The following is a 10,848-nucleotide window of genomic DNA, read 5'->3' on the forward strand; positions in this document are numbered from 1 at the left end:
CTTATTGGTTCGTTCGGAAATCATGGTAGTTTTTCCAAGCGCGAATCACAATCCCTTCACTTAGACTTCCTTGCAAATTCCAATTTAAGGCATAGTGAGTTATGAGAGATTGTTCCACATTCAATATACTTGCGTTATTTACCTTTATTTTTCATTAGTCTCATATTCTTTCAGCGGTTTACTTAATCTTGAGTGTCAGAGCAGGTTGTACCTCTTTGATTACCTCAAAAAATGGGGGTAACAATTAAATATAATATGTGATTTTAAAGATATGTGATTTATTCTAATACTAGTGAATACACAACTAATGTCAAGTTTAAATAAGAAAAATTGATGAATCAAACCAGAGTTACTATAACAATGAGGACCTCGAGCTCGGGTTTCTTGGTGTCCTCAAGGTCAGCTAAGAGCAATGGAGTATGAATAACAAAGTAAAAGCAATAAAGCTGAAGAACACTTGATGAGCAAGAAAAGCAGAGTATAATATTTTATTGCAGTGAATAATGTGAGATGATCCTTACAAAATGATTGGAATCCCCTTTATATAGGAGGAGAAAACTCCAATATAGTACATTCCTAGTTGTAGTAAAGAATTCTATTGGTAGAGCTGTATAACAACCTAGTACGGACTTGTACTATTTCGTACAGATCTTATCCTATAATTTATGCCCTGAACCACGTGTCATTGATAAATTTTCGCTCTTTCTTGAGTGTCTTTGAGATTGTACTGCCCTCGATGTGGGTCGTGCCCGGCCTTCAATATGCTTCCTCGAGGTGTATATCCTTCGGTCGGGTCCGACCCCTACCTCGAGTCGCCCGGACTCGAACTTGTAGCCTAATTTAAGACTTCAAAATTGGGCTCCTTGATTTTGACCATATACAGACAGTCCCCACATTTCTTAGAATGAAATGATATGAAACAATTTGGATTCCCGAAGCCCTTAGTGATGATGTCATCCTCGTGATGCCAGCGTTCGAAGTGATCGAAATGTCCCATCGGCCCACTTCCCCAAAAACATTGAATGCACACCAGCATTGGTCGGCCACTAACGGCACTGAACCGTCGCTGCTCCTTTATAAATATGAGGCATTTTCTCTAAGTGAAGAACTTTACCCTTTCTTCTATCCTTTCCTATCGTCATCTCTTTCTTCAATCACTCGCTTTTTCTGCCTCTTTAAGCACCGGAAAACACCAAGTTCTTGCCGGAAACACCACATCCCTATGCATCTGTAATCTTTAGCTTACAACCATGGCCAAAATTTCCAAGACGATCCCAAAAAAGGACAAAGCATCATCTTACTCTACCTCTCGGACGGCCACAACGGTGGTGCCACCAACACTTGAGGAAATCACCCCTGGTGATTGCATCATCAAGAAAGACTTTGGTATCAAGAATCCTCCCAATGTCGAAGGCAGATGCAGGCACGTATCCCGATACATTAGCCTGATAATGAAGCAACTCGTCAAGGGAGTAAAGAAGGATTGTCGGTGGGGAGTTGAGGTTCAGATCTCGAGGACTGATAAAAGCATAACTACCCAGAAGGAGGGGTTTTTGAGTGTTTACACTTACCCCTTCACACTGTATCCCCTCGATCTGGTGGTGTTTGACTTTTGCAAGACGTATAAAGTCACCCTCGGTCAAATCCATCCTTTCTTTTGGCGTATCGTGATCATGTTGCGGTACTTTTCTGAAAAGGCCGAGGGTTTGGAATTCACCCTCAACCACTTGATTAGGTTGTATCGGCCCCAGTTATTCGGGGGCTCATCAAGCTGCAATGCTGAACAATGAAATCCTTCTTCACCAGCACCGACGAACCTACAGACCAGGGTTAGATGAGCCGGTTCATCAGAGTAAGAACTACAGACATCATCCCTATGGAAAAAATGTCGTTCCCGGAGAAGTGGAACTTTAACCGTAAGTGGAGTTCGTCTTTCTTGTATATAGTCATATTCTTTCTTGTTCCATAGCGCCCTTATCTTTCTTTTGGCAGCCAAAGCTTGGGCCCCCCTAGCGGTGCCTGACCTTGAGGAGTGGGTAAGAAAGTTAGCTGCCGCTTCTTCATACGACGAGCGCAAGTGGCACGAATTAGCGAGAGGCCAGTGGGAGGCCAAAAACCACGGTAAGTGCCTTTCTATAGTTTCTACACTTTCAATACACTTGATGGTATTTTTACTTACTGACGCTTGCCTATGCTGACCTTGGAGATGCGTCCGGGTGATGACCTTTTGTTTTTAAAATGAACTTTGCGTTCTGAGGTCATAAAATCCTCTTGCAACATTACCTCGATTTGCGTGCACAATCTGGACGCATAACCAGAAAGCTATTATGTGAAAAATCTATGAAAAGGTTAAAATTTTGACTTAAAATTCATTTACGTTGACTTCGGTCAAGATTTTTGGTAAACGGGCCCAGACCCGTGATTTGACGATCCCGGAGGGTCCGTGGAAAAACATGGGACTTGGGCGTATGCTCGGAATCGAATTCTGAATTCCCAAGCCCGAGAAATGATTTTTTAAATAAAATTATTTTCTGGAAATTTTTATGAGTTTTGAAAATGAAATGCGTTTAGAATTTGATAATATTGGGCCCATATTCTGGTTTCGGAGCCCGATACAGGTCTTATATGTAAGATTACATGAGTTTGTGAAATTTTGTAAGAAACGGAAGTCGTTTGAGGTGATTTGGACTCGTAGTTGTGAAAATTCCTACCCAGGGATTTTGTTCTTCACGTTCGCGTGGTCCCACTTGCGAACGTGTGAGGCAAATCTCCCAGGTACCAGATTTCTTCTTTGCGAACACGAAACTTGAGACAAGAACGCGTCCAAGCAATCATGAACGTGTCCAAGCACTCACGAACGCGTAAGGTTAAAGGCTTGGGGGAGGGGTTCAGATTTTGTTCTACGCGAACGCGGCCATTGGCCTGAGAATGCGAAGACTCGAGGGGTCAAAGCTCCGCGAACGCGAGCCCAATGTCGCGAACGTAAAGGTCTTAGAGGTCTAACTCATCACGAACGCGTTGAAGGCCTGTCCAGTGATTTAAAACAGAAGCAAAAATAAGACTTAATAAAAATTTCATAACTTCTTCTTCCAATTACCAAATTGGGTGATTTTTGAAACAGGATTTCACCACCAATCCATAGGTATTTAATCTTAGACCCATTTTCTTCAATTTCCATTAACACCCATTAGATTTCTAGGCTTAAATCATGTTCTTAAGGGTAGAAAATTAGGGATTTGAGTAGAGTTAGGGCTTTTTGTATAATTTTGATTTAGACCTCATTTTGGGGTCGAATTTTGGAGCTAATTATATATTCGGGCTTGTGGGTAAATGGGTGATCGGGTTTTAGTTAACCTCGTATTTTGACCAAGCAAACCCGGGGTCAAATTTTTAGTTTTTGGGAAGAATGATGGGAAAGCTATAATTATGCATTGAAATTGGATTGTTTAGCGTTTATTTATGTCATTAAGTCTATTATGTCTAGATACAATTGATTTAGAGCCAAATTCAAAAAGAAAATCGGTGTTTGAGGATTGAGTTGGCCGTGGAAGTTCGAGGTAAGTGTTTGGTCTAACTTTATCTTGAGGGATTATGAGTTGTGTCCTATTTTCTACTTGCTTCTTGTTGAGTACGACATATAGGTATGGTGACGAATATCTATATGTTGGTGTCGTGCATGACCGTGAGTCTTAAATTGAAATTTATTGTGTTCTTAAATAATACTACAGATGCTTAAGTTGATGATTCTCTGTATTGAGAAAGGATTATGATTATTCTCGTGGAAATTACTTATGACTGAGTATTGGTGTTAGCTGAGGTAGTTAGATGTTGGAACAAGTTTGGTTAGCTGTTTCTCCCTTGCTGGGACGTAGTTACTTATACTGTCGATTCCCTTGCCAGGATAGTGTAGTTCTTTATTGATCCCTTGCCGGGACTCTTGTTATGATTGTTGTTGATTGTATATGTGGATCGGGTTGCGCGCCGCAACAATGATATATTTGGATCGGGTTGCATGCCACAACAATATTATATGTGGATCGGGTTATACGCTGCAATAATGATATAATTAGATCGGGTTGCATGCCACAATAATGATATAATTGGATTGGGTTGCACGCCGCAACAGTGATAAATGATATGTATCGGGTTGCACGCCGCAATAGTGTTGTTATGTGTTGGGATCGAGTTGCGTGTCGCAACAAATTGATGTCACAAAGTGTTTACAGATTGGTTACAAGTTCCTTGTTGTTTTGCTGTAAATTCTAAGTTGTCATTATGTCTTTTTCTTGATTTACCGTTGATATTGATATACCCCCGCAGCATGTACCCCCTCCCATCTTTACTTGTTTATTTCTGTTTTATTTTCCATTGTATATTATAACTGCACATGTTTATTTAGTAGTCTGGTCATAACCTCATCACTACTTCGCCGAGGTTAGGCTAGGAACTAACCAGTACATGGGGTCGGTTGTGCTGATGCTACATTTTGCACTATGTGCAGATCCCGGAGCAGCTTTTGGACAGTAGCATTTGGGTGGCTGCCTTCAGTCCAGCAAGAGATCCCGAGGTAGTCCTGCAGGCGTCTGCAGGTCTAACGTTCTCTTCTAGACTTGTATGTAGTACTCATATACAGTCCGTGATATTGTGACACCGGATTCCGGGTAGAGACGTATGTTGGCATTGTAGTACTGACTTTGGTTATTTTCTCAGTTTAAGTCTTCCGCTTGTTCTATTTATCGTTAATATTCAATGTTGATTACCTGTTAATCTAAATTGTTAAAAAGGGCTAAAATGAAAGAGTTAGTGATTCTTTATTTTGCGGCTTGCCTAGCTTCCACGAGTAGGCACCACCACGACTTCCGAGGGTGGGAAATTCGGGTCGTGACAAGTTGTTATCATAGCTCTAGATTACATAAGTCTCAAAATTCACGGACAAGCTTAGTAGCGTTTGAGGGATCGGTACAGAGATGTCTGTATTTATCCCCCAGAGGCTACAGAGTTAGGAAATATTTCACATTTATTCTTCTTGTCGTACGGTTTGGTTTCTCAATGCTAATTGAATTTCTACTCTATTCTTTCGCAGATGGCGAGAACACGTGCTTCCTCATCCACCGATCAGCAGCCCGAGCCCCCAGTAGCAGCTCCCACGAGGGGCAGATGACGAGGCCGAGGTAGGGGCAGAGCTCAGCCCAAAGCAGCAGCATCAGTGGCGGAGCCTCAGGTTGACTTTGATCATGAGGTTCCAGCCCAAACCGTTCCAGCAAGGCCAACTCAGGTTCTAGAGGGGTTCATTGCCACCCCGGTACTTCAGGATACTCTGGTCCGTCTAGTGGGACTTATGGAGAGTGTCGCCTAGGAAGGCTTACTTCTTGTAGCACAAGCTGTCTCTCAGGATGGAGGAGGAGCCTAGACTCCTGCTACTCGCACTTCGGAGCAGATGGATCCCCAGTTTCAGACTCCAACGGCTCAGCCAGTTGGAGCAGTTCAGCCGGGTGTGGTAGCTCATACCAGTGATGGAGCAGCTATGTCTGTCGATGCTTTGTGGAGATTGGACAGGTTCACCAAGCTCTTCACTACTACTTTCAGTGGTGCATCTTCTGAGGATCCCCAGGATTATCTAGACAGTTGTCATGAGGTTCTCGGGAACATGGTTAAAGTAAAGACCAATGGGGTCGATTTTGCTACTTTTTGCTTGACGGGATCCGCCAAGACTTGGTGGAGAGACTATTGTTTTGCTAGACCAGCCGGATTGCCAGCTTTGACTTGGGAGCAGTTTACTCAGCTACTTCTAGAGAAGTTTCTCCACATCACTTAGAGAGAGGCCTATCGGAGGCAGTTTGAGTATCTTTAGCAGGGTTCTATAAATGTTACCCAGTATAAGACTAGATTCATTGACTTGGCTCGTCATGCTCTTATCATACCTCCTACCAAGAGAGAGAGAGAGAGAGAGAGAGAGGGTGAGGAGGTTCATTGATAGACTTATTTGGCCGATTCGTCTTCAGATGGCTAGGGAGCAGGAAGTGAGATTTCTTTCCAGGAGGCGGCCAATGTGGCTAGGAAAGTGGAGATGGTTCTATCGCAGGGAGGTGGTCATGGATCGGACAAGAGGCCCCGTCATTCAGGCAGATTCTGTGGTGCCTCGTTCGGAGGCAGGGATTCGTATGGTAGAGGCCATCCTCCTAGGCCCTTTCAGTCAGCACTTCAGGTTTCTCACGGTACTTCAGGTGGCCGTGGTTCTCATATGTAGTATTCTGATCGGCATCCCTACCGTGCACTACTAGCTCCTATCAGTGCACCGCTGCTCCAGAGTTTTCGGGGTGGTCATTCAGGTCGCCAGGGTCAGTCTCAGTTTCTTCAGCCACAACACTCAGGTGGATGTTTTGAGTGCAGTGAGTATGGTTATATCCAGAGGGCTTGTCCGAGATTGGTGGGTACTCAGTCATAGCAGCAGGGTTCCTGTGCTATGGTTCAAGCACCGGGTATTCCACCGCCCACTCTGCCAGCTAGGGGTAGGGGTAGAGGTGCTAGAGGTGGAGGTGGAGGTAGAGGTAGAGGTGTTAGAGGTGGAGCTCACACCGCTAGAGGTAGAGGTCATCCAACTGTAGGCTATCCTAGAGATGTAGTCTAGGGTGGTGGGGCCCATGCCCGATGTTATGCTATTCCAGCCAGGCCTGAGGCTGAGGCTTCCGATGCAGTTATCACAGGTACTGTTCTGGTTTGTGGCCGAGATGCTTTAGTTTTATTTGATCCAGGGTCTACATACTCTTATGTGTCATCTTATTATGCACCGTATCTGGTCATGACTAGTGATTCCTTGAGTGCCCCTATATATGTGTCTACACCAGTGGGTGATACTATTGTGATAGATCAAAGTCTATCACTCTTGTATAGTTGTGATTGGAGGTCTTGAGACTCGTGTAGATTTATTGCTTCTGGACATGGTTGATTTCGATGTCATATTGGGGATGGACTGGTTATCACCTTACCATGCTATCTTGGACTGTCATGCCAAGACTGTGACCTTAGCCTTGCCGAGTTTACCTCATTTAGAGTAGAGGGGGACTCTTGGTCATTCTACCCATAGTGTTATCTCTTATGTGAAGGCTCGGCATATGGTCGAGAAAGAGTGTTCAACCTATTTGGCATATGTCCGTGATTCTAGTGCCGAGGTTCCTTCTATTGATTTTGTGCCTATTGTTCATGAGTTCCCTGAGGTATTTGCTTCAGACCTGCGGGGAGGATTGATGATTTGTTTGATTAGCTTCAAGGTGCTAAGGTATTTTCGAAGATTGACTTGAGATCTGGCTGCCATCAGTTGAGGATTAGGGCATCCGATGTCCCTAAGACAGCTTTCCGCACTCGGTACGGGCATTATGAGTTCTTGGTGATGTCATTCGGGTTGACAAATGCCCTAGAAGCTTTTATGGATTTTATGAACCGAGTGTTCAAGCCTTACTTGGATTCTTTTGTGATAGTCTTCATTGATGATATCTTGATATATTCTCGAAGCCGAGAGGAGCACGATCAACACCTTAGAGCGGTTCTTCAAACTCTAAGGGATAGTCAGTTGTATGCTATGTTTTCAAAGTGTGAGTTCTGGTTGAGTTCAGTTGAATTCCTGGGTCTTGTTGTATCGACAGAGGGTATTCAGGTTGATCCGAAGAAGATTGAGGCAGTCAAGAACTATCCTAGACTAGAATCATCTACAAAGATCCGGAGTTTCTTGGGATTCACAGGTTACTATCGTCGGTTTGTGGAGGGGTTTTCATCTATCACAGCCCCGATGACCAGGTTGACCCAGAAAGGTTCCCAGTTTAGGTGGTCGGACAAGTGTGAGGTGAGCTTTCAGAAGCTCAAGACAGCTTTGACTACGACACCGGTGTTGGTTTTGCCCACAGGTTCAGGGCCATATACAGTTTATTGTGATGCATCTTGTGTCAGGCTTGGTGGGTGTTGATGTAGGATGGCGAGGTCATTACTTATGCTTCGCGACAGTTGAAAATTCATGAGAAGAATTACTCGGTTCATGATTTGGAGTAAGCAGTCATTGTTCAAACATTGAAGTTTTGGAGGATTTATCTGTATGGCGTGGCATGTGAGGTGTTCACGGATCATAAGAGTCTACAGTATTTGTTCAAGAAAAAGAAGTTGAATTTGAGGGAGATGAGATGGTTGGAGCTATTAAAGGACTGTGATATCACCATCTTATATCATCCGGGAAAGTCCAATGTGGTGGCCGATGCTTTGAGTAGGAAGTCAGCCAATATGGGCAGCCTTTCTTATATTCTGGTCAGTGAGAGGCCATTTGCTTTGGATGTTCACGCTTTGGCCAATCAGTTCATGAGGTTGGATGTTTCTGAGCCTAGTCGGGTGTTAGCTTGCACGGAAGCTCGTTCTTCTTTATTGGAGCGTATCCGTGATCGGCAATATGATGATCCCTATTTGTGTCTCCTTAGAGATACGGTGCAGCACGGAGGTGCCAAGCAGGTTACCTTAGGTGATGATGGAGTTTTGAGATCGCAAGGTCGAGTTTGTGTGCCTAATGTGGATGGACTCTGAGAGTTGATTTTAGAGGAGGCCCATAGCTCTCGGTACTCTATTCATTCGGGCGCCGCAAAGATGTATCAGGATTTGTGGCAACATTATTGGTGGTAGAGAATGAAGAAGGATATCATTGCATATGTGGCTCGGTGTTTGTATTGTCAGCAAGTTAAGTATGAGCATCAGAGGCCTGGTGTTTAGTTCCAGAAGATTGAGATTCCTGAGTGGAAGTGGGAGCGTATCACTATGGACTTCATTGTTGGACTCCCACGGACTCAGAGGAAGTTCGATGCAGTGCGGGTCATTGTTGATAGGCTGACCAAGTTAGCGCATTTCATTCCTGTGGAAGTCTCCTATTCTTTCGAGAGGTTAACTAAGATCTATATCTTGGAGATTGTTCGTCTTCATGGTGTGCCTGCATCTATTATTTTGGACCGAGTTACGCAGTTTAACTCATATTTCTAGAGAGCAGTTCAGTGAGAGTTGGACACACGGGTTGAGTTGAGCACATCATTTCATCCTCAAACGGACGGGCAGTCCGAGCGGACTATTCAGATATTGGAGGATATGCTACGAGCTTGTGTTATAGACTTTAGAGAATCGTTGGATCAGTTTTTTCCTTTAACAGAGTTTGCCTTCAACAACAGCTACCAGTCGAATATTCAGATGGCTCTTTATATGGCTTTATATTGTAGGCAGTGTCGGTCTCCGATTGAATGGTTTGAATCGGGGGAGGCTCGGTTGTTGGGTATGGATCTGGTTCAGGATGCCTTGGACAAGGTTAGGATTATTCAGGATAGGCTTCGTACAACTCAGTCCAGGAAAAAGAGCTATGCCGACCGCAAAGTTCGAGATTTGGCTTTTATGGTCGGTGAGCAGGTATTGCTACGAGTTTTGCCTATGAAGGGCGTGATTAGATTTGGGAAGAAGGGCAAGCTTAGCACTAGGTTTATTGGCCCATTTGAGATTCTTGATTAAGTGTGAGATGTGGCCTATGGACTTGCAATGCCGCCGAGCTTATCAGTCGTGCATCCAGTGTTTCATGTGTCCATGCTTTGGAAATATCATGGCGATCCATACCACGTGTTAGATTTCAGCACTGTCCAGTTGGACAGGGACTTGTCTTCTGAGGAGGAACCAGTAGCTATTCTAGACCGGCAGGTTCGTCAGTTGAGATCAAAGAGTTTTCCATATGTTCGTGTTCAGTGGAGTGGTCAGCCTGCTGAGGCATCGACCTAGGAGTCCGAGTCCGATATGTAGAGCCATTATCCCCATCTTTTCCCCGACTCAGTTATTTCCTTCTTATGTCCGTTCGAGGACGAACAATTGTTTTAGAAGTGGAGAATGTGATGAACCAAAAGGCCATCACTTGTTTTTAAAATGAACTCTGCATTCAGAGGTCTTAAAAACATCTTTTAGCATCACCTCGATTTGTGTGCACAGTCCGGACGCGTAGCCGGAAAGCTATTATGTGAAAAATCTATGAATATGTTAAAATTTTGACTTAAAATGCATTTACGTTGACTTCGGTCAACATTTTGGGTAAATGGACCCGGACCCATGATTTGACGGTCTCGGAGGGTCCATGGAAAAATATGGGACTTGGGCATATGGTAGGAATCAAATTCCGAGGTCCCAAGCCCGAGAAATGAATTTTTAAAGAAAATTATTTTCTGGAAATTTCTATGAGTTTTGGAAATGAAATGCATTTAGAATTTGATAGTATCGGGCCCGTATTCTCGTTTTGGAGCCCAGTACAGGTCTTATATGTAAAATAAGATGATTCTGTGAAATTTGGTAAGAAACGGAAGTCCTTTGAGGTGATTCGGACCCGTAGTTGTGAAAATTCCTACTTTGAAAGTTTTGAGATTTTCTTAGATTTCTATGCTAAATTCGTTGTTTAAGAGGTTATTTTGGTGATTTTATCACAAGGATAAGTTCGTATGATGTTTTTGAGTTAGTACGTATATTTGGTTTGGAGCCCTGAGGGCTCGGGTGAGTTTCGGAAAGTTTTGAACTCATAAAAAGTTGCAGGTTTTTGGCTGTCCAGTGCCCAGGGATTTTGTTCTTCGCGTTCGTGTGATCCCACTCACGAATGTGTAAGGAAAATCTCCCAGGTGCCATATTTCTTCTTCATGAATGAGAGGCTGAGGGGGGAATACCCTTCGCGAACACGTCCAAGCACTCGCGAACGCATAAGGTTAAAGGCCTGGGGGAGGGGTTCACATTTTTTTCTACGCGAACGTGAAGGCTCAAGGTGTCAAAGCTCCGCAAACGCGAGCCCAATTTCGTGAACGCGAAGGTCAC

This window comes from Nicotiana tabacum, chromosome 3 (genome assembly GCF_000715075.1).
Source record: "Nicotiana tabacum cultivar K326 chromosome 3, ASM71507v2, whole genome shotgun sequence".
Taxonomy (NCBI): Eukaryota; Viridiplantae; Streptophyta; class Magnoliopsida; order Solanales; family Solanaceae; genus Nicotiana; species Nicotiana tabacum.